General features: G+C 54.9%; 1 protein-coding gene across 2 annotated transcripts in view; it reads right to left on the reverse strand.

The window, feature by feature from the left end:
- ST3GAL1 (ST3 beta-galactoside alpha-2,3-sialyltransferase 1) overlaps window positions 1-22008 on the reverse strand; it is a 96320-nt gene that overhangs the window by 26220 nt on the left and 48092 nt on the right. Inside the window, exons 1-2 of one of the 2 annotated variants that reach the window (XM_045050133.1) lie at window positions 15632-15776; window positions 15481-15536 (exon numbers count right to left, since the gene is read on the reverse strand). The gene's annotated coding sequence lies outside the window, so the exon portion shown is untranslated. Of the gene's footprint in view, window positions 1-15480; window positions 15537-15631; window positions 15777-22008 lie in introns of those variants that run through there. The other variant, XM_045050132.1, reaches the window with a different exon arrangement.

Genomic DNA, 22008 nt, shown 5'->3' on the forward strand with positions numbered 1-22008 from the left:
CTGGTTCTGTGAGGCACCTGCTAGTGACTCATGGTCAACAGCTGTCGGAAGAACGACACAGACAGACCTGGGTTCGAATCCCGATTCCTTCCATTCCTGCTCGTGTGCTCTTGAGAATTCCTCCTATTCCTGGTCGTGTGCTCATGGGAAAGGCACTTTGTTGCTCTGATACTAGTTTCTGGATCCAAGAAGCAGGACTAATAGTGCCCACACAGGAGGGCTGTGGTAGATTTAAAAGGACGCGCATAGAAGCGATCAGCCGGTCTCGCACAGAGGCGGTACATTATAAACATCAATTCTCTGCCCTCCCTAAGGTTCAGGCCTTCATTTATTAAAAAAAAAAATCCAACAGAACCCCTGGTTTGCCCTCCTGGAAGGCTTATTTAAAAGAACAAATGAAATCGGGCATGAACAACCCCGGGGGCATCATGAAAATGATGCTTCCAGCTTGCTGCATTCATGATGCCCATTCCTTAAAGGGCTGCTCCCTATTCTACTGGCCACGACCCCCGAGGACCTGCAGGGAAGGGGTCCCAAAGCCACGAAGGGGCTAGCAGCCAGCAAAGTATAGGGAGTCCACACAGCCCCAACTCTCTGTGCAAAGGTTAATCTGTAGAGCATCAACCTTGTCCACACGCGAGGGCATCCTGCTGTTTGCACGGCCCGCTAGGCTGGGTCCAGTCCGCTGGAGTGAGGACTCTTTCCTCCCTCCTCAGTGTCCCCCCAGGCCCTGAAAGTTTGGGAACCACATTTCCCAGCTTCCCCTGCCTGTAGGGCTCCGGATGGGGTTGAGATTCGGGCCAGTAGTAGTTGGACGGGCAAAAGGGAGGCAGGACCATCCTCCTTCCCACAGGGATGGGTGCTGCTTCGCGGTCTGAACCTTGGGCCCCGAACCACCTGCCTCCCTCACTTCCGGGCTGCAGATTTTGCCTGACTTCCTGTAGTTTCCTGGCCTCTGGACCTCGGCCTGGAGGAGAAGGGCCAAAATACCCAAGGACTGTGCTCCTGTCACCTTTCCAACAACTTTGCAAGCACCAGATCCCGCGAATCCAACCCGCCTGCTTAAAACTTCTGTCTGTCTTCCCCTATAGTGTGGGGATAAGCATGGAACCTACCTCTCAGGGCTGGACCGAGAAAAACAGGAGTCAATGCAGGTCAATGGCTTAGAGCGGCGCCCAAGCACATCCCGAGTGCTCTCTGGACTTTAGGGTTTATTCCTTCAGTGGGTTCCGTTTTCTTGCACGGACTACACCCCACCTTACATCTCTGCCCCACTTCTTCTGACAGATGTAGAGGCTGAGCTCGCAGAGGGGAAATGACTCGTCCAATGACACAGGGCAATGGCACCAGAGCTCAGAGGAGAGCCAGGCCCCAGATTCCCAGACGTGCCTGGTTCCGGAGACAGAAGGGCTCTGTTCGTGCAGCTGCGCTGACGAAAGGAGCTCGGAAGGTGTTGCGGGCTGAGCCCAAGCAGGGAAAGAGCCAGAAGAGGCCCAGGTGGTCCAGCTGCTGCAACCAGGGGCGAGGCCATGCAGGAAAATCCGAACCTGAGCCCCTGGGACGGTGACCCCAGGGACATTACGTGGGCTGCCTGAGCTTCCAGTCTGCCGTCTGTAAATGGGGGGTAAAATCCAGCCCTGCCTCTGAGGTGGTTTAACAGGAAGGAGGCGTTCTCTCTGCCGGACCCTATTCTAAGCAGGACGGCAGGTCAAACTGCCCGAGCCCACGACCCTCCTGCTGCCGGGACGGGGTATCATCTCCATCTTTCCGAGGTGGGAACAGAGGCTCGCAGCAGTCAGGTCACCTGCCTCAGACCGTCCACTGGTGGGTGGTGAAGGGGCAGGCAGAGCCCGGCGGGTGGCGCCCAGGGGTCTGCCCTGCCCTGAGCCTGGTGTGGGGGGTGCAGGGGAGGGTGAGAGGCCCCGCCGGGCAGGGGAGAGAGCGAGACCTCCCTGCTTGTTTGGTTCTCTCCCTGGGGGACTCGCTCCAGCTCCTCTCCACCCACTCTGAGTCACCAACAAAGCTGGCAGCTGTATCCCCACAACCCGGCAGGGCCTGGACCGGCCCCAAGCCTCTCCCCTCCCCTGGGGCAGGAAGGACCGACCAGCCAAGCTACAACCGTTCCCTGCACAAACTCAGCCGGGAGGAACCGGGCCACGACGAGCGGAGGCCTGAGTGGTGGCCCCGGGCACGCAGAGGCAAATGGGGGTCACGACAGGCTCCCCGACACGCGGGGTAGGGTGTGGCTATTTCTCTCTTTCCGGAGTAAAAACCAGGCCCGATGAACCCGGCCAGCAACTGTGCTCACCTTGAGGCCTCTCTCCCCTCTCTGGGCTTCCCAGAGGACAGAGGACAACGGAGACGCCCCCCCCCCCCTCTGGGGCAGGAGCCCTGCAGTCCGGCAGTGACACTGAGTCACCTCAGGACTTCAGGTGACTCCACACCCCTGGGCCTGAGTGCCCCATCTGTACAACGGGACAATGATGCAGCCCCTGCACACCCCAGACTCAGTGAAGAGAGAAAAAAAATAACGCACACGAGGTCAGCGTGGACAGCCACTTCCCCAAGGGACGGGTCGCCCCCACGTTACGAAAACGTTACCCAGAACGCTGACTATGTACCAGGGATCAGAATCGGTGCTAAGGGTTTAAGGATATAGAAAGCGTCCAGAATGATCCTGACCCTCAGTAAATGCCAGTCGTTACCAACATTAACATCAGGGAGATTTCACCCCGCCCTGGTGTCATCACACGTTTGAGAAACCAAACAAGCATGCGTTGTTGGGGGAGGGGTGGGGTTCAGATGGAGGGAGCGCCCTGTGCGGACCGGACGCCTCACTCCGATTTGCACCCCGCCACCTGCCGTGCAGATCCCGTCTCCCCCTCGGATTCTCTTATGCAACAATAACTGGGCACAGGCCATGTGGCCGCAGCTCTGTTACGTGCCGGTCAAACCAACGGTTCGGGAAAGCCAATGACCTTCATCCTCGCCCTCCTGGAACTTAACATTACAGAGTGGGGCGGAGGCTGCCATTACCAAGGAATCACCCAGGGAACTGTGAAAAGGGGTGGTGGTTCAACTCTGTGCGTCCGCTCAGCTAGGCCATGGCGCCCAGTTGCCCGGTCAAAACATGAGCCTCGGCGTCGTTGGGAGGGCGGTTTAGAGACGTGGCCGCCATCTATCGTCAATTTGACTTTAAATAAAGAAGATCAGCCTCCAGAACGTGGTGGGCCTCATCTAATCAGTTGAAGGCCTTCAGTGCAAAAGCGGAGGCTTCCCGGAGAAGGCATTTTGTCTCAAAGCTGTGCCAGGGAGAGGCGCCTGGGTGGCTCAGTCAGTTGAGCATGCAGCTCTTGAGTTTTGGCTCAGGTCACGATCCCAGGGTCGTGGGACTGAGCCCTGCATAGGGGCTCAGTGCAGAGCGTGCTTGAGATTCTCTCTCTCTCTCCCTCTGCCCTTCTCCCCCACTCTTGCTCTAGACAAACAGACACACAAACAAATAAAGGAAGCCTGAGGCTTCCATGACAGATGGGTAACTAGGCAGAGAAGACAAGAGCCTCCGGACTGGGGAAGCTGCAGGTGCGAAAGGTGTCTCGGGGAGAGCAGGTGAGTCGGAAGGAACTGAAAGAGAGAAGGCCACGCAGAACAGAAACCCAGAGCGCAAGATGCAAAACGGAGCTGGAGGGCGGGCGTGGGCCGGGCCCAAGGGCTGGGGCGACATCCCAGGAGTCGCAGGAAGCCCCTGCAGGGTTTGACACAGTGAGGCTTCCAGACCAGGCTCAGGGAGGTCCAGGCTTGCCTAAGTCCCGCTGCAAGGAGGCCAAATCGGGGCTGACGGAACGGCCATCCCCTCTCGGCCCTGCAGGCCAGGGAGCACAGGACGCGTGCACCCAGGCCTTCTGGGGGTTCAGGCGCAGAGCTGGGCGTCCGGGCTTTCCCTCCAGATGTCTCTTCCACCTTCCCCACGTGCTTTGCGCCCGGGGGGCGGGTCTTAGGGCCCGCATCTATGGGCTCCCACTCCGGCTGGCTTCCTGTGGGTTTGGCCCAGGGGAACGAACACAGGCAGGAGACTGGAGGGACAGGGGGCAGAGATTCGGGGCTCCGGCCCCTCCGTGCGTCCACCAGCTCTGTCTTGGGATCTCGGCAACATCTCCGTCCTTAACCTCTCACCCCCTCAGCCCTAGAGCTGGAAACCCCCCACTGTTTCCATCCCTGGGGACAGCACCGCCCTGCGGTCCCTCTACCCCAGACCACATCCTGGTAAATAACCCTTCCCTCAAGCCGCCCTCAGTGGCCCACGTGGAGTGCACTGCGTCCTGCTGGCAGGTGCAGCCCCCCACCCCCACCCCGGCCGGTCCTGTACCAACAGCCCCAGGAGGTGCCCCACGGGCGGCCCTGCCCCCCACTTCTAGGAACAGCCCTGGCAACCTCAGAGGATTCGCGTGAAGGGCTGGTTGGGGCCAGCTGGATGCCCAGAGCCTTGGCAACCCTCCTACCTTGGGTAGCTGATCTTTCTGGAACCTTCCCAACCCCGTTCCCACTGCTGCCCAGGAACTCACCCATTGGGAGGTCTTCTGCGGAGATGGCCTATGGCCAGGACAGAGCCAGAGCCCCCGGGCTCCCCTCAGGCTCCAGGCTCCCCACATTCCAGGTCCCATTAGGGGGCACTCTAACACACCCAGGGCCCCAGCGGGCTCCCCAACACTGCCTCCTCTAGGAAAATGCGGCTGCTGCAGGCCAGCCACAGGGCCAGGCCCCTCCAACCCCAGGCTGTTCTAGGTGGTGACTGCAGCTTGCCCCCCACCCATTCCGGAGCCCTTCTCTGCCAACGGTTCACCTGCCTCTCCCATCCGCCGGCCCCCCGACTTCGGTCACACCCCAACATCAAACTCTCGGAGAGAATCCTCATTGTTTTGCCGTGGCCCCCGGGGATGTCTCCTCCATATCTCGGGATTGGCTTGGCTGCCTCAGCTGCCTCCCCATCTTATCCACGCACAGTCAGCCTGGCCCGCAGCGTCGATATCTGACACGTTTTCCTGCTGGACCCCTGGCAAGGTGCCCAGCGGCTCTCTGGGGGCAGGTACCCTCCACTCCGCTTTGCAGGGGTGGGGGTAGTTAGGCTCTGAGACGCTAAGCTTTCCCAAGACTGCATGGCTTCTTAGGGAAGCCAGGGTGTGAGAGAGGCAGTTCCAGGCCCTTTGGGAAAGGTACGACTATCAGTACCATTTTGCAGACGGGACAGTTGAGGCCCTCGGCCTTAGGATACTGTCTCAAGGTCACAGGGCTAGGAAGGGCGGGGCTGACGCCCGAGGCCTCTCTTCTCTTCAGTGCTGCTCTGCCCAGCCTCTCACGGGGCCTCTTACCTGCGGGGACACCTGTACTTTACTGCCCACACCAGGGGGACTGTCTCTCTTCACCTCCAGACGGCGAGGCCAGACTGGGATCCCGCACATGGCAATTCATAGATATAACTCTCTGCTCCACATGCCCAAGGGCCCCGGTGACTTGGAAGTGCTGGGCTGATGACAACCGGAGAAAGAAGGGAGGCTCCATGGAGGAGGTGTCCACGGAGACCGAGGAGGGTGGAGAGGGTGGGGTCCCAAAAAGTGCACGGCGGCTGGAGCGGCGGCGGTGGTGATGGGGGCATCTCACGCAGTTACGGAAATCAGGGCGCCCTTCTGAGTGGCTGCGGTGGGCGGGTGGGGTGGGGGGCTAAGTCTTTTGGAATGTAGACTTGAGATAAAGGCATTGGGAGGCACTGATGGTTGGTGAGCAGCACACAGCAGTGATGCAACTGGCATATGGAAACGAGACTGCATGGGGTGCACACGGCGTCCCCGGAGACTGAAGATGAGCCCTGTCTCTATCTTGGTGGCTTCGGAAGCTCATCTCCTTTGGGGCCTGAGTCTCCCCGCTCCTTCCCGCGCTGACTCGACGGTTCCCCCGGGTCCCCCACACCCAGGCGGTGCTGACAGGTCGGGAGAGCCCCCTTCTTGCGGTTGGAAATCCTCCTCTCCTTACCCTGATAACTCTTGCCTGCTCCTTCGCTGGGGGGCGGCTGGAGGGGAAAACACAGAGTCCTTGGAGCACAAACAGTGGTTCAGAATGGGACGTTTGGAGACGTGCCCGTGAGAAACACGATTAAGCGGGATTAGGGTCAGACGAGAAGGAGTGGATATATTTTCATATTTTCAGCCGCACAAAAGGAATGCAAATCCGCAAATCTTCTTATGCGTGTAGACTGAGCCGTGCTCAATTCAGAGTCTGAAGACAGCCACGCAACGTGCAGAGCATGTAACACGGTTGGGGCTGCACGTCGAGGCTCACGCCTGCCCCCAGAAAGAAAGAGATCTCCCGATCTAGGTGGTGCAGAAGTCCCGAGAAAGGAAAGACTATTCAGGACTCTGAGACCCCCGCCCCAGCCCCACCTCGGGGGTCTGTCGCTGGTTCTATAGGGCTCCTGGGTACCTGACAGGTGGAGTCCTGGCGGGTTTGGCGGGAAGGTTTAGACAGCTGACAGGTAGGTAGCTTGAAGAGATAACGTTCCTCCCGGGCTCCGACTTCCAAGGAGAGATTTTTTTAACTCTTAATGTGCAGGGGCATCACGAAGGCTCCTGAAAGAGTTAAGGTGACGATCTCCAGTGACATCCAGAATGGGGATTCAGACTACAGGATAAACCCAGCGGCCAGTAGGGCAAGAGGAGCCCAGCATCCACCGGGGTTCGGAGACGGGCAGGAGCCCTAGGCAAGCACGAGCCTGGCACGAACCATCCCCAGAAAACAAGGGTTGAGGGGTTTCAGGGTGGCCAGTGGGGTCACTGGGATACAGCTGTCCTGCCTTAGCCCCCCCAGAGCCCCACTGGGGAGGAGAGGAAGGGCAGCTGTCATCAGGAAGGGCCACCCATTCAATTCCACAGCACGCTGGGCCCAAGTCATCTGTACGGGTCCCCTACCCTGAGCCCGCACTGGGGGTTGGGGGGACATCTTGCCCCGTTGACAAGGGAGTTCGGAGCAGCTCACGGGGAGGACTGGGAACACAGGTGCCTGGAGCAGGTGGGCGAGGGTCACGTCGTGGGCTGGAGGGCCTTCGGCGCAGCTGAAACCAGGCAGCACTGGTGAGGCTCAACGCAAGAGTCCAACGGCACTGGGCAGCCGGGGGCAGCAGAGGTCCAGAGAGTAGGGCACAGAGGCCGGGGGTGACCCGGCACACGGTGGGAAGGTGGGGGAGGCGTCCCCACAGCCGGGAGCAGCCAGGGCAGGGGATGAGATACTAGCCTTGGCGTCCCGGAGCTGGTGAGTCGCGGAGAAATCCACGCGAATGCAGGTCGGGAAGGAGGCCCGGACACCTGCTGCTGACGTCCGCGACGTGTGCCGGTAGCCGGTTGCACGTCTCTGCTGGGGCTCATTCAATCTTCGCAACAGCCCGGCAGAGCGATGGTGTTTCACCTTGAAGGCTGAGGGCACGTGCTCAAGGGCAGCCAGCAAAGGCTGGGCCCCAGATCCGACCTGGACTCAAAGCCTGTGCTGTGTGTCCTGTGCCTGCCGCGATGCCACACCCTGTGGTGTTCGTATTTGAAACCGCGTAGGGAGACGCTGGGGACGGGGAACACCCAGCTGGCTCTCTCCTCTTGTCATCGCTTCCCGCCTCGCGTCATCGGCCATCATGAAGACGCCTCATCCTGCGGCACCTGTGGGCCACACGGGCGCACACAGGTCAGGGGACCTACTCGGGGCCACTCGCGTGGCCAACAGTGGGTGGAGCCAGAGACCTCAGGTCTAGATGCCACGTAGGAAGCAGCTCCAAATCCTGCTCAGCCGTGCGACCTCGGACAAGCCACTTGGCCACGCTCAGCCATGCCCTGCCCTTGGGCGCAGAACCAAAACAGCAACAGCACATGCCTCACGGCTTCTCAGGGAGCGGCACGGGACGGTGAGGGGACGGCGGCCCCCATGGGGGCCGTTAGCCCATGTGGTCGCTGCTCTGTATTGACCCTCTAGAGAGCAGGCATCAACTTGGTGCCAAGGGCAGCTCGACAAGCTGGTCTGAGAGTTCTTTTCCTGTTAACTCACTGAATCCGTTCAGATGTCCATTTTGCGGATGAGAAAACGGACGACCAGGGAGGTTAAGCCGCTTGGCCCAGAGTCGTACATTTCAGAAACGTGAAGCCCAAAGGTGACCCAAGCAAGCGCAGCCACAAACCCGGAGCTTCTCGAGCTAAGTATCTGCCCTTCAGGTGACAGAGCCCATCACCTCCCCTGAGGGTGCGTCCACACAGGCGGGGGGACTGTCTCCACTCCGCCCTACTCCCCCTGACCCCCCACAAGGTGCACACAGCTGCCACTCACCCTCTATCCGTGGAGGAGGCAGGCAGGGCAGGAGAGAGGGGACAAGCGAGCCTCGCTGACCCACAGGACAGAGAACGCCCTTGCGGCCGGGGCGCCAGGTGGGCATTCAACACTGGGAGTCCCCCGCCCACCCCCCATCTGTGTCTCTGCTGAGTCCTGGGGGCGGGACACTGCACGGCTCGTCCCCGGCTGCCCATCAAAGGGCTTCCCACTCAGGGAACACAGCACCTTTCACAGCCCTTTCTTGTTCTGCCCAATTTGCTTTCAAACAGGTGTCCTTTCATCTCCTCCAGGGCAGCGGTGAGAGACGGACTTTGAAAAGGCTGGCGGCCATCCCGGGGTCTCAGAGAGACCAAGGCTGGACAGCAGGGGGGGGGGGCCCGGCACGATTCTGGGCGTAGCGGAACATACACAGCACGGGGCAGGAATGGTGACCCAAAGTGCCAGCCCGAAGATTCTGCCAGCTGGGGGACCTCGGGAAGCCTTCCTTGCCTTGGTGTGTCTGGAGAGGGGCTGTCCCACAGGCTTCCGTTCATACTTGTCTTTGGCCTTCTGGGGTCCTGACCCTTTACACCTTCTCCTTCCCCATCCCAGTGAGTGACCAACACTGTCCTTTACTGGGGAAGACACTACCGGGTGGATTTTGCATGTGTGTGTGTGTGTGTGTGTGTGTGTGTGTGTGTGTGTGTGTATGTTGTGGACCACAGCTTCATAGCAAACATTTCTATGATCCATAGAGAAAAGGAATAATCATCAAAAACCTGGAAAGAGGAGCTATCAGGATGGGTTTGCTTCCTCTCTGCTGTGTATCGGCGTGTTATGGTTTCAAACCCACCTCCTTATGATTTCAGCAAAGCTCTTTTGACCTCAGGGTGGGTTGCCTTCCACCGAGAAAGCCGTGCCAGGACGCTGTCATTCACATCTGCTGGCCGTAAGCACGCGGGAGCTCACGCAGTGCCCAAGTTGCTGGGGGCTTGGCGATAAAAGCCTAACGGAGCGGTGGCTATGACATGATGGGCATTTAAACTTCAAATACCAAAGGGACGCCTGGGTGGCTCAGTCGGTCAAGCGTCCGACTTCGGCTCAGGTCATGATCTCGCGGTTCATGAGTTCCAGCCCCGCGTCAGGCTCTGGGCTGACAGCTCGGAGCCTGGAGCCTGCTTCCGATTCCGTGTCTCCCTCTCTCTCTGCCCCTCCCCGGCTCACGCTCTGTCTCTCTGTCTCTTAAAAATAAACATTAAAAAAAAAGAAGTATTAAACGTTAAATATCAAGAATTGCGAGGACTCACTGAGTGTTTGGTCCGGGCAAGGCTCCTCTTTGCTGACCTAAGGAACTCTCCGGAAATCTTGAGACACTTGCTCCTGCCTTGGCCGGGCCATTCCCAGTTGGCCGTGGCATTAACCCGGCAGCCGTCTCAGGAGGAGAAGGGACATCTGTTTCTGCCTTGGCGAGGCTTCTCCTCGTGGGCAGGGGTGCGAGCCACAGAGCTGTCCCTGGGCCACTACGGAGCAGCCCCTGGACCAGCTGTCCCTGGACCTTTGGAGGAGCCCACCTCGCCTGTCAACACCGGTGCCCTCACCGTGAGCTATGTGCCCCGGCATCGAGGGACCCAAGCCGGCAGCTGGTGCTTGGAAGGCCTGACTCCACAGACAACCAGCTCCTAGCAAGGTGCACCTCAACTGAATTTGGACTCTATTCCTCCCATCGCCCCTGTGCCTGGAACAACAGTGTAATCCATCACTGGTTTGGAGTATGTTATTTCTTTAATGGCTTATTAAGAGACATCATCCTCTATCCTACTGGCTTGTGAAATATTACTATTATAAATTAGAACTCCCTCAGTGAAGCCGTGTTAAATTATTGGCAGAGACAGTCTCAGTCTCTGAGCAGAACTTGCCTCGAATACGATATTCTTGCTAATGCAGATAATAAGCACATGGTCTTTAGGTTCAACTTCTATTTACGAGGCTCTCACAACGTGCCCGGCTGCTAATCTTCTCCCTCTTTTCCAGATAGGTAGCCAGGCGTGGCGAGATAAGGGACTTCTGGTAAGCTTTGGCCTGGACCCGGCCCCAAGAACCTTCACTCCCTCCTGTTTTGGGAGCTCAGCATCTGTGAGCATTGACCGAGCTATCATCCTGCCCCCAAATTCAGAAGGAAAAACTCTGAGCCCGGGCTCTGGGCAGAAGAGGTGTGAGATCTCTCCCATTCATAACAGGCCCTCGTCCACACCCAGGAGCCTCGCGGCGCCTGCCGCGATCCAAGCAACGGTAACAGACTAGCTGCTCAGTTAATGGGCGGCGATAAAAAGCAAACCCCGGACCGAACATGCTCTCCTGCTCCCCCATGCCCCTCGACGCCTGCGAGATCCTCCTAGAACTGGTCCTTGCCTACTTTCCGACCCCACTCTCCACGCCTTCCCTTTGCCCACTGTGCTCCCCAGCCCCATGCCCCCTTGCAAGATGACAAGCCCAGGACCCGTGCACAGCCTGTGTGCCCTGCCCGGATGCTCCTCCCACAGACAGGACGACACCCACCACTTAACTCGGGATGCTGGGTCCCGTGTCAGCTCGTCAGAGAGACTCTCTCTGAACCTTCTGCACCCCTGAATCACGCCGTCTATCACCCTCTGCACCTCGCCCACCTCTGTTTTCCAACGTTACATGCTTATGGATAGCTGAAAAGGTTCTCCATGCAATTAGGGTCCTTGAGCTCAGACTCCGTTTTGTTCCCCGTCATGTTCCTACAACAGCGATCTTACATCATCGTGAACGATCACCTGAAAGGTAGCTATTATCCCATCTTACAGATAATAAAACTGGGGCTAAAAGACACTGAACAGTTGGAATTTGCACAATCTCACAGTTAGTAGGTGTTAGACCTCGGGATCAAATCCAGACTTTTTCTGTGCCACCCTATTGTCAAGAGACAGTCCTCCAAGGGTCTCGTGCATTCCCACACGTCTTACTGGGTGGGCTCAGAATGCAAAGCCCTGACCAGTCCTTTATCTGGGTTGCTTTTCAGGGTTATGTTTGCAGCAACCAATTGCACGACCTGAGGTAGTCTGGGACCAAAAGAGGGTTTGCTTACCGTTTGCTACAAAATCCTGAACTTTATAACCAGTAAAATGCCCTTGTTAAGTGCCTCGCTGCCCACGAGCAACTTTCTGGCCACTTCCCTTCCCCCCCAAATTCACGTGAGACAAGGATGTGTTGGAAGGAAGGAACCAAAAGAAAATTGATTTGACTGAAGAAGGCTAAGCCAATGAATTCGGCGCAGGCATTGTGGAGAACAGATAACACTGACAGGTGAAAGTTGCTCAAATGTTTACATCTTTGTGACCTTCAGAGTCAGCTCAGCCACGAAGTGTCTGGAGTTCGACCGAGCGAGGAAAGTGGTCAGGCTGAGCCCGAACGGTCACTGAGAGCACAGCCCGTGTCTCATTTACTTCTGTATCTCTGGCACCGTACCCGTATGGGGGCCTGTTTCATGGGCAGATGGGCCTGTTTCATGGGCCGAACAATAACAGCCTTGCTGGTCAACTCCCACGCTGACTGCTCGTCAGGGAGGAAGCAGGAAGGGCTGGGCTCTCTTACACACGGGAGTTTTTATTTTTATTTTTATTTTTAAGTTTATTCATTTATCTAGAGGGAGAGAGAGAGAGCGAGCGTGGGGGAGGCACAGAGAGGGAAAAGGAGAGGGAAAATCCCAAGCAGGCTCCGGACTGTCAACACACAGCACAAGGTGGGACTCGATCCCACAAACTGTGAGACCATGATCTGAGCTGAAATCGAGAGTCAGATGCTTAACCGACTGAGCCACCCAGGCGCCCCCATACGGGGGCTTGTTGAGCGTTCCTTCTGGGAAACGTTCAAGGAGTTCACAGGCCAGTAACCAGGCAGAACTGCTGTCTGATTATTCTTTTTCCAGCTGAATGAGCTTCAGTTAATGGAACACTTTAATAAGTCCTTCTGGGTCCCAGGGAAAGAGAGACGTTCCTCTGCTCCTAGAAATGAATTTCTGGTTCCACAGCCACAGGCCCCACACCAGAGAGAGGCGAGGACTGCTTGAGGCTCTTATCTGAATGCCCGAGGCAGGATCACCGAGGTCGTGCCCCCGACACTGGGCATCCCTCTGCTGAGAGTTCCAGGCTCACAAAATCAAAAGGGAGCTGCTGGAAGGTTCTGTCCCGATGCCTGACTGCCGCCTGCCTCGGAGGCAAAGGCTTGTGGCATTTCGGGATCACAGAGGAACGGAGGGAGGGCCCTACCTCTCTGCTTCCTTTTCCAGGTAGGGAAAGCAAGGCTCAGGGACGTGACTTGTCCGAGGCTGTACAGGCGTCTGTGGTGGCAGCAAGACTTGAACCCGTGGTCCCTAACTCTCCAAACACGTCCCTTCCAGCACACCCTGCCCGTGAGCTGCTTCAGCAGGTGCCAGACAGGTGTCATTACCAACCAAGATGGCAGAAGAAGGGACCTCCGGGCGGGACTGGAAGCTGCCCAAGATTACAGCCTGCTGATGGCCGTGCCGGGCCACAGGTGGGTCTGCTTCTGCCCGCCCCCCACCCCCATACCGAATATGAAGCTACTTCAAATGTCAACCAAGAATGAACTGTACAAAACGGGTTAAGGAATCAGATGAGTCATTTCCTATTAGATCTACATTTTTCTTCTGCTCCACTCAATCCTGTTTGATTTCTTCTTCTTGTCTTTTTTCTTCTCTCTTTTTTTTTTTTTTTTGCTACATAGCCATGACCCCCTACCTCACCCCTGCAGACACTTGGAGGTGACGGATGGAGGAGACGACAGAGACTAGTAGCTGTGTTGGTGGGAGAGTGGGGAGGCAAACATACGGAGGGTCGAAGAGTGTTCTGGTACAACAGTCACATTCCCTGCCCCAGGGCCTTTGCACCTGCCACCCTTCCTGCCCCGCCTAGAAAATTCTTAGCCTAGAATCCACACAGCTTGCTCTCTGGCTGCATTCATGGTTCTGCCCACATGCCCTCCCTGGAGGGGCCTTCCCTGATCCCCCCAAAATCGCATCGCTGTCAGTGCTCCCTTGCTTAGCTACATTTCCCTTTGCAGACTCAGTCACAAAATGACACTTCACTGTACACGGTATTCCTTCTCTATTTGTCTCTCTTCCCCCACTGGGGGGGGGGGGCAGGGACCTCACCTGCGTCCTTTACTGCTGTGTCCCCCATACTGAGAACAGCGGTGGGCTCTCAATATGTGCGGGCCGCACACAGGATGCAAAGTGCTCAGAGCTCAGCGAGCAGAGGTCCCTTTGGGTTTGTGTAGAGTGGGAGGTGGTGGGGGAGGGGGAGTTCTGGGTCATTTCTGGGCCTCAGTGTCCTCCTATGGAAAATGGGATGGGGACAGTGACATCCTCAAGGCAGGGTGGCCCACGGATGGCCCAGGGCAAGTGTCCGGCTCAGGGCGGGTGCCCTCTCCGATCTGAGCTCTGTTGGCCCTGGACCGAGCAGACCAGTCACCTTCGGGGACGGGAGGCAGAGCTCCGCCTACAGACTTCCTCTGGCTTTTGCAAAAACAATAAAGCCAAAAATACTACAAAACCGCACTCTACATCTGTGCAGGCAGCGAGAGCTGTGGCGAGCAAGTGTGCATCCTGCCTCCTGGGGTCCTCTGTGGCGGGGCAGGATGTGGGGCTCACGGCATGGGAGGGGCACCCGGCCCTACCAGGGGGCCCACGGGTCTGGTTCCCAGAGAGCCCGCAGCCTCAGAGTGACTTCCACGGAGTACTGGGATGTCAGATGGAGGGGGGTTCGCTCCCCCCGGGAGTGCGTGTGACTCTGGATTTGTCCCAACCAGGGTACCCATGGAGGGTGGGGCTGTTTTCATCACGTATCACCCCTTTCTCAGTCAGTCCCCTGCCCCGATGGGCTTTTCCTTGTCAACTCAGGAGCACAAGCGGCTGCATGAGCATCATCAAAGACTCACTGCCGCTCTGGGCAGAAACCACAAGGACCCCACTGTACGGATGGACAAACTGAGGCCCAGTGAAGGTAAAGGACTTGGCGAAATTCACCCAGTGCAACGTGGCGGAACCAGACCTAGAACCAGCTTTCCGGACTTCTGGACGAGGACGTTAGTGAGGTCGTGGTTTCCGGATTTTGTTTAAGCTAGAATCTTACCCGGGCAGAAACTAACTACTGAAGCAGATTTTCCAGTTGAGGGGGGCGGGGCCCAGCCCGGACGCTGGGGCCTCCCCACCACCCCGAAGATGACTTGAAAACCAACATCACACCCACCTCTACCCCTACCCTAGAGTTTTCTCTGAGGACTTAGGAGACCAAATCAGGCGGTTCAACTGCGGTCACGTTACTAAGTGGGGCTTGTTCATTCTCAAAGATTTTTCAGAAGCAGGTTCTAGGAAACCTTCTGAAAACAAGAGAGTGGGCGTCAAGGATGAGGAAACGAAGACGGGCACTCTTGGTGATGGGAGAGGGGGGGAGCGTGAGAAGTAGCAGGACCGTAAAGCGGAGATGGTCAGAATCACACTGAGGGTGCAGAAAAGGCTGGGGGAGGTTAGCCCTTGGCAGTGCACCTGCTTGGGTGTGGGATGAGGGCGCTGGGGGCCTGGGCTGGTGTCAGCCCGGTGCTGGACCCCACTTCCACCACCTGTCCTGCCCTCCTTCCCACTGTGAAGTCAAGGATCGTACTTTCTGAATCACAAAGACACCTCCACGGTCAAAATGGTCTATAGGTACAGTCTGCACATGAAATGTAAGACATGCTTTATGACGGGGCGCAGAATGCATTTCTCACGCCGCACGCGTTGGTGACTTGGGGCATTTAAACGTAGCAAAAAGGGGAAGCCCTTGGTTAAGCAGAACTTTCCAGTGATTCGATGAGCGTCCGGTTCCCTGAACACTGCCCCACCGCGCGGGATTAGAAAGGATCCCCTTCAAAACATCCTGTATGTCTGGAGGGCCTACTGTGCTCTGTAGGAGGCACCAGGAGAGTGCCTACGACACTAACCGGGTCACAGGTCTCCCACCCTTGGCTGCCGGGGGACAACCATTTCAACGCAGTTTAAGACAGAGAAAGCAAGCAATTAACAGCACAGGCTCTGGAGTCACAGAGAGCTGGGCTCAAGTTCCAGCCACTCACCAGCTGTGTGATCTCGGGGGGAGTGCCTCAACCTCTCTGAGCCTCGGCTTCTTCATCTGAAAAACAGAAAAGAAAAGTACTCAGACTTACCGCAGGGAGAAGGCGGGAAGATCTCTCCAGACTGTGCCAGCAACAAGCTAAGCTCACACACCCAGAGTAAATAGGGAGTGCTATTCTGAGGGCAGAGCCCTGTCAGGCCCACTGGTAGTGAAAGAGAAGAGTCACCAGCAGAGCGCGGGGTCAGAGCCGGGAGCACTGAGTGGGGAGGCTCTGTGCTCCAAAATGTAAACGAACGCTGTGTACTGCGCGGTCTCTGAGGCCACTTCCTGCCCTAGATCGGAGACCAGGGGCCGGGGTGTGCCTAATTTGGAGATGTCCTGTGCACCCGGCAGGGTCAGCCACTCCACACAACCTGTGCAACCTCACGGTTGCACGCGCAGTCCCCGAGGCAGCTCCGGCCTCCCGTCGGACCTGGGAGGAAACTGAGGCTCAGACGCGCGGAGTGGCTTGGTGGGGCCACAGGAGCGGGGAGGGGCGGCGCGGGACTGGAAGCTATTGTTCCCCCATGACGGGAAGAGAGAGGCCCGTGCAGGTGGCACCTGCAACCGGGCTGGTGGCAAGTCCCGGCTCACGTGGGGGGCGGGGGGAGGAGGGTCTGACTCTGGAATGTTCTAACTGGCAGGAATCAGACAGCTGGGCATTTTGTAAAGGGAGAGGTTACTTGAATCTGAGACTCAGGAAGTATTATTGTTGTTCTGGCTTTTTTCCTAAGTGCTGGGGGGGGGGGGGAGGCTCCCAAAACAGTAATAAGGACAGATGAAAATCCCGCCCCAGCTCTCCCCATGGTATTAATACTAAGCCCTCAGCTTGCAGTAGCTTCAGCCGCTCGCTGTCGCGGCTCTCGTCACCTGTGAGGCATGCAAAATGCTTTCCCTCTGGGAGTGGGGATGAAGAGAACTTTCTATAGCATTCCAATTTTAGTACGTGTGCCTGCCAAGGCAAGCAAGAAAAGAACTTTCGGAATAGTCAAGACCACCTGGGCTTGTTTCTCTCCCTCTCACCTGAACGCACCTGCGCCCGTGGATCTGAGCTCACTGACCTCTGCAGGTCAACAGTGGATGACCCAGAGGCCCATGGATGTTAATATTACAGAGCGGCCGCTCCGGCCAGCGGGAGTCAGTGCCCAGGATGGGCGGTCCTGCCTCTGTTTGACTCTCCATGGAAACAACATGAAAGGAAAATTTTTAGAAAGTACACAATAGTTTAATTCGAAGTAATTACTTTCTAGAATAAGCAGCGTGTGTTGTTTGCACCCTTTTTCCTGCCACAGGTCGGGGAGCATTGGGCGGGGGACATAGTCTTGCATAACTAACACTGGATGAGCTTCAAGGCCATCAGGGCAGCGGCTAGCTGTGTATCTTTCAGTGAGTCACTTTTCCACCATGCCTCAGTTTCCTGATCTGTAAAGTGGGGAGAATGACAGTGTCTAGCTCCCGGCTTGCTTAAAAGATTAAGAAGGCCAACATATATGAAGTGTTTAAACTATGCCTGGCATACAGTAAGTCCTCTCTATGGGAAAAGCTGCCATCATCATAATCACCATCACCACCACCACCAACATCACCATCGCCATCATCACCACCATCAATATCATCTCCATCATCATCGTCATATCTTCAACATCATCTTCACCATCACCATCATCATATCTTCATCACCATCATATCAACAGCAGTGGCATCACCATTATATCTTTATCATTATCATATCATTACCATCATCATATCACCATTACCATCACCATCACCATCATTACCACCATCACCTCCATCAACATCACCATCACCATCTCCATCAACATCATCATCAACATCAACATCATCACCATCAACATCATCACCATCACCATCTCCATCAACATCATCATCAACATCAGCATCATCATCACCATCACCATCACCATCTCCATCAACATCATCATCTCCACCAACATCATCATCAACATCAACATCATCATCAACATCAACAACATCATCAACATCAGCATCATCATCATCAACAACATCACCATCAACATCATCATCACCATCACCATCTCCATCACCATCAACATCACCATCATCACCACCACCATCTCCATCAACATCACCATCTCCATCAACATCAACATCAACATCATCATCAACATCATCATCAACATCAGCATCATCATCAACATCAACAACATCACCATCAACATCATCATCACCATCACCATCTCCATCACCATCAACATCACCATCATCACCATCACCATCTCCATCAACATCATCACCACTATCACCTCCATCAACATCACCATCACCATCTCCATCAACATATCATCAACATCAACATCATCATCACCATCACCATCACCATCTCCATCAACATCACCATCTCCATCAACATCATCATCAACATCAACAACATCACTATCAACATCAACAACATCACTATCAACATCATCATCACCATCACCATCTCCATCACCATCAATATCACCATCATCACCACCACCATCTCCATCAACATCATCACTACTATCACCTCCATCAACATCACCATCACCATCTCCATCAACATCATCATCAACATCAACATCACCATCGCCATCTCCATCAACATCATCATCAACATCAACATCATCACCATCAACATCATCATCACCATCACCATCTCCATCAACATCACCATCAACATCAACATCACCATCTCCATCAACATCATCATCACCATCATCACCACCATCACCTCCATCAACATCATCACCACTATCACCTCCATCAACATCATCATCACCATCTCCATCAACAACATCATCACCGTCTCCATCAACATCATCACCATCAGCAGCATCATCGCCAACACTATCACCATCATCATCATCACTGCTCTCATCTCCATCACCATTCACCGTCACCATCTACTCTGGGCCAGATGCGACACATCTTATGGGAAGTGTCATTGATCCCGTTTCCCAGATGAGGAAATTGAGCCTGCGAGAGTCAACACGCACAGACTTATTCGTTGTGCCAATAATTAATTAGCAGTGAGCTGGGAGGAGGCACATGGCACCATCTGCCCCAACACTGCTGAGCTGAGCTGAGCCACATCAAGCAGAGGACTTGGAAAGGCAGGCTGTCCCCATGTCTTTTGATCATTTTCTCCTTAGCTGGTGGATCCCTCTGTTAAACACACAGCCTCAGACACATGCATCCCTAAGCAAGGCCACATATGTATTAGGAATAAGAGACAAACACGGAGTTTGGAGTGTTGCCACTGAATCCCAAGAGGAGACTCTGAGCCTGGTGGTTCTATGAATGGCTACTCAAGACAAATACCCAAACTCATAAACAAGACCCAGAAACTTCCCTGGACACAAAGCTGTGCAAGTGAGTTCTCCTGATGCCCATCCACATCCAGCCCTGTTGTGCAGGGTCATTATGGTGCTTTCTTGGTGGGGGACAGTATCTGTGGCAGAGGGCTTGGAGAATTACTGCCACTTGGGGGTTTACAACAGCATCTTTGTAAAAAGAATCTCTCGGAGTCAATTCCTGTTTTGAACATTGCCCAATCACCTTAGTGTAGGCACCAAAGGCCACAAGAAAATGAAAATCTACTGAGATTTTGCTGGAGAGAACTTGGGCCATTTTCTTATTTTTTGTTTGTTTGTTTAAATTCCAGTAGAGTTAGCACACAGCATTATGTTGGTTCCAGGCATACAATACAGCGATTCAACAGTCCCATATATTACCCAGCGCGGCATTATCTACAGTAGCTAAGTTATGGAGGCAGCCTTAGTATCCATCAACAGATGAACGGGTAAAGAAGATATGGTGTATCTATGCAATGGAATACTATTCGGCCATAAAAAAGGAGTGAAGTCTTGCCATTTGCAAAACATCCGTCTTGATGTGGTAGATCCCGGTTGGCATAAGACAAGGACGTGCCTCAAGCCACAGCAGGTGAGCAACACCCAGGGCTCCCCCAAACCTGGGGGGCTCCCATTAACTGCTTCCTGCTTCACCACAGGATGACAAAAAATGTCTTCTCTGAGCACCTAGTTTGTGCCAGGGAATTGGGACAGGTGACAAGGACATAAAGACGAATGGAATGAGGAGTCACCATGGCAGAGAAATGCCCCATCAGTACAGTTCGGGCCAAGCGACAACCAAGCACGGATGGCAACCCGGCTCCTATTCAGCGCTTTCTTGTGAAGCCCTACCCGCCCCCTCACCCCCCGCCCCTGCCAACGGGGCTGTTATTTGGAGACAAAGCCTATAGGGAGGTAATTAAGGGGAGATGCGGTCATACGATTGGGGCCCTAGTCCCACAGACCAGCATCCTTGTAAGAAAAAGAAGAGACTAGGGTGCCTGGGTGGCTCTGTCGGTTAAGCGTCCGACTTCGGCTCAGGTCATGATCTCGCGGTCCGTGAGTTTGAGCCTCGCGTCGGGCTCTGTGCTGACAGCTCAGAGCCTGGAGCCTGTTTCAGATTCTGTGTCTCCCTTTCTCTCTGACCCTCCCCCGTTCATGCTCTGTCTCTCCCTGTCTCAAAAATAAATAAACATTAAAAAATTAAAAAAAAAAAAAGAAAGAAAGAAAAAGAAGAGACCCTGAAATGCACTCACAGTGCACACGTAAAGAAAGACCAGCAAGGACACAGCAGAAAGATGGCCATCTACAAGCTGGGAAGAGAAGTCTCACGAGACACCACCTTTGACGGCAACTCGATCTTGGACTTCTAGCCCAAGTGAGAAAGAGAAAATAAGTTTTCGTTGTTTACGACACCCAGCCGTAGAACTCTGTTATGGCAGCCCCAGGAGACTCACGCAGGGCTGTAATTATCATGCCCATTTTACAGATGAGGAAGCTGGGGCATGAGGAGGAGAAGTACCTTCCGGAAGGCCACTCAGCTACTAAATGGTAGAGCCAGGGGTCAGACCTACGCGTCTGGCTGCAGAGCCCAGCAGTTTACGGCCAACGGCGTTACACAAATACGTATTTCCTGCCTCCTCGGTCCCTACTTTCACTGTGAGAAGACTATACCTCCCCCCTGCTTTGATGTTCGGTTTGGTCAGCTCTCTTGCTTTGGCCACTGGGATGTCAACAGATAGGAAGTGTGCCATCTCTTGGCAGAAGGCTTAAGTTTGATTATGCGGGGGCACCTGGGTGGCGCAGTCGGTTGAGCGTCGGACTCTTGGTTTCAGCTCAGGTCACGGTCCCAGGGTCATGGGACCAAACCCCATGTTGGGCTCTGCACTGAGCATAAAAAATGCTTGAGATTCTCTCTCCTTCTGCCCCTCTTCCCCACTTGCACTCTCTCTCTCTCTCTCTCTCTCTCTAATAATAATAATAAATTTGATTATCTGTTTTTTTTTTTTTCAGTTCTAGCATGAGCGTGGCACACCCTAGATAATGACTGCCTTTGGCCCAGGCCTTAGAGAAAACTCAAGGAACATTGTTGAGCCACAGCCGGCCTGCAACGGACCCACAGTCTACTTGTAATGTGAACAAGAAATAAGCATTTGTTGAAAGTCACTGAGATTTAGGGATTGCTTGTTATGCAGCAAAGCTGACACATGTAGGGCTCGGTTTGCAATTATTCTATCTGCAACCAACCAACATCCAATGTGTAAGAATGGAGTAGGAGCTCAGGAGATCTGACTTCCAGCACAGGCTCTGCCATTCGCCAGCTCTTTGGCATTCACTTCCCTGCGCCTCGGTTTCCTCAGTGGCAAAACGGGGATAATAATAGTACCGACATCCTGAGGTTGACGCAAAGAGTCTGCGAGAGAGGATATCAAGTCCTCAGCGTAGTGCCTGACCTAGGAAGGGCTCACTATGGTGGTCAAGGAGGATGCGTGTGATGTGTTAAAGCTAAAGAAACACGGCTGGGTTCAGATCAAGTGCTCCTTTTTCAGTGCATCCTTTAGCGCCCCCTTGACCAGCCAGTGTGGAGGTCTACATTCTACCAGAGGATGCCCAGAGCCTGGTCCTCCTCAAGGAGGCAGCAGGAGGTTGGATAAGGAAGGAGCAGGGAGGCCCTTGGGTCTTGTGAAGGGGAAGCTGGGCTCTCTCCCAGGCCCAGAGTTGTGGGGGAAGCATGGGTTGGAAAGAAGGGTAGAAAGGTACCTTGAAGGGCTGGCTCCTTTTCTCTCACTCACAGATGAGAAACTAAGGCCCAGAAAGGGGAGTGTCTTCCCCAAGGTCATACAGCTGGTTAGCATCAGAACTTGGACCAGAACTTTGGTCTCCCGAGAGCAGCTCAGGCATCATTCCACCGCCTCCTGCTCATTTAGGAAGAAATGAGACTCATTCCTCATGCCGGCTTGGAAGGCAAATGTCAAGTGTCTCTATCCTCGTGGGTGGATTTACCAAAACTCAACACTGATTCAACAAGCTTTCCTTTGAGTCACTTCAAAACACCCCCTTCTCTTTCTGGGAAAGTCAATCCTGTTCACAGATCCCGGATCCTGGAACAGGTGGTGAGGCCGTCAGCTGTGAAT

This window comes from Felis catus, chromosome F2 (assembly GCF_018350175.1).
Source record: "Felis catus isolate Fca126 chromosome F2, F.catus_Fca126_mat1.0, whole genome shotgun sequence".
Classification (NCBI taxonomy): domain Eukaryota; kingdom Metazoa; phylum Chordata; class Mammalia; order Carnivora; family Felidae; genus Felis; species Felis catus.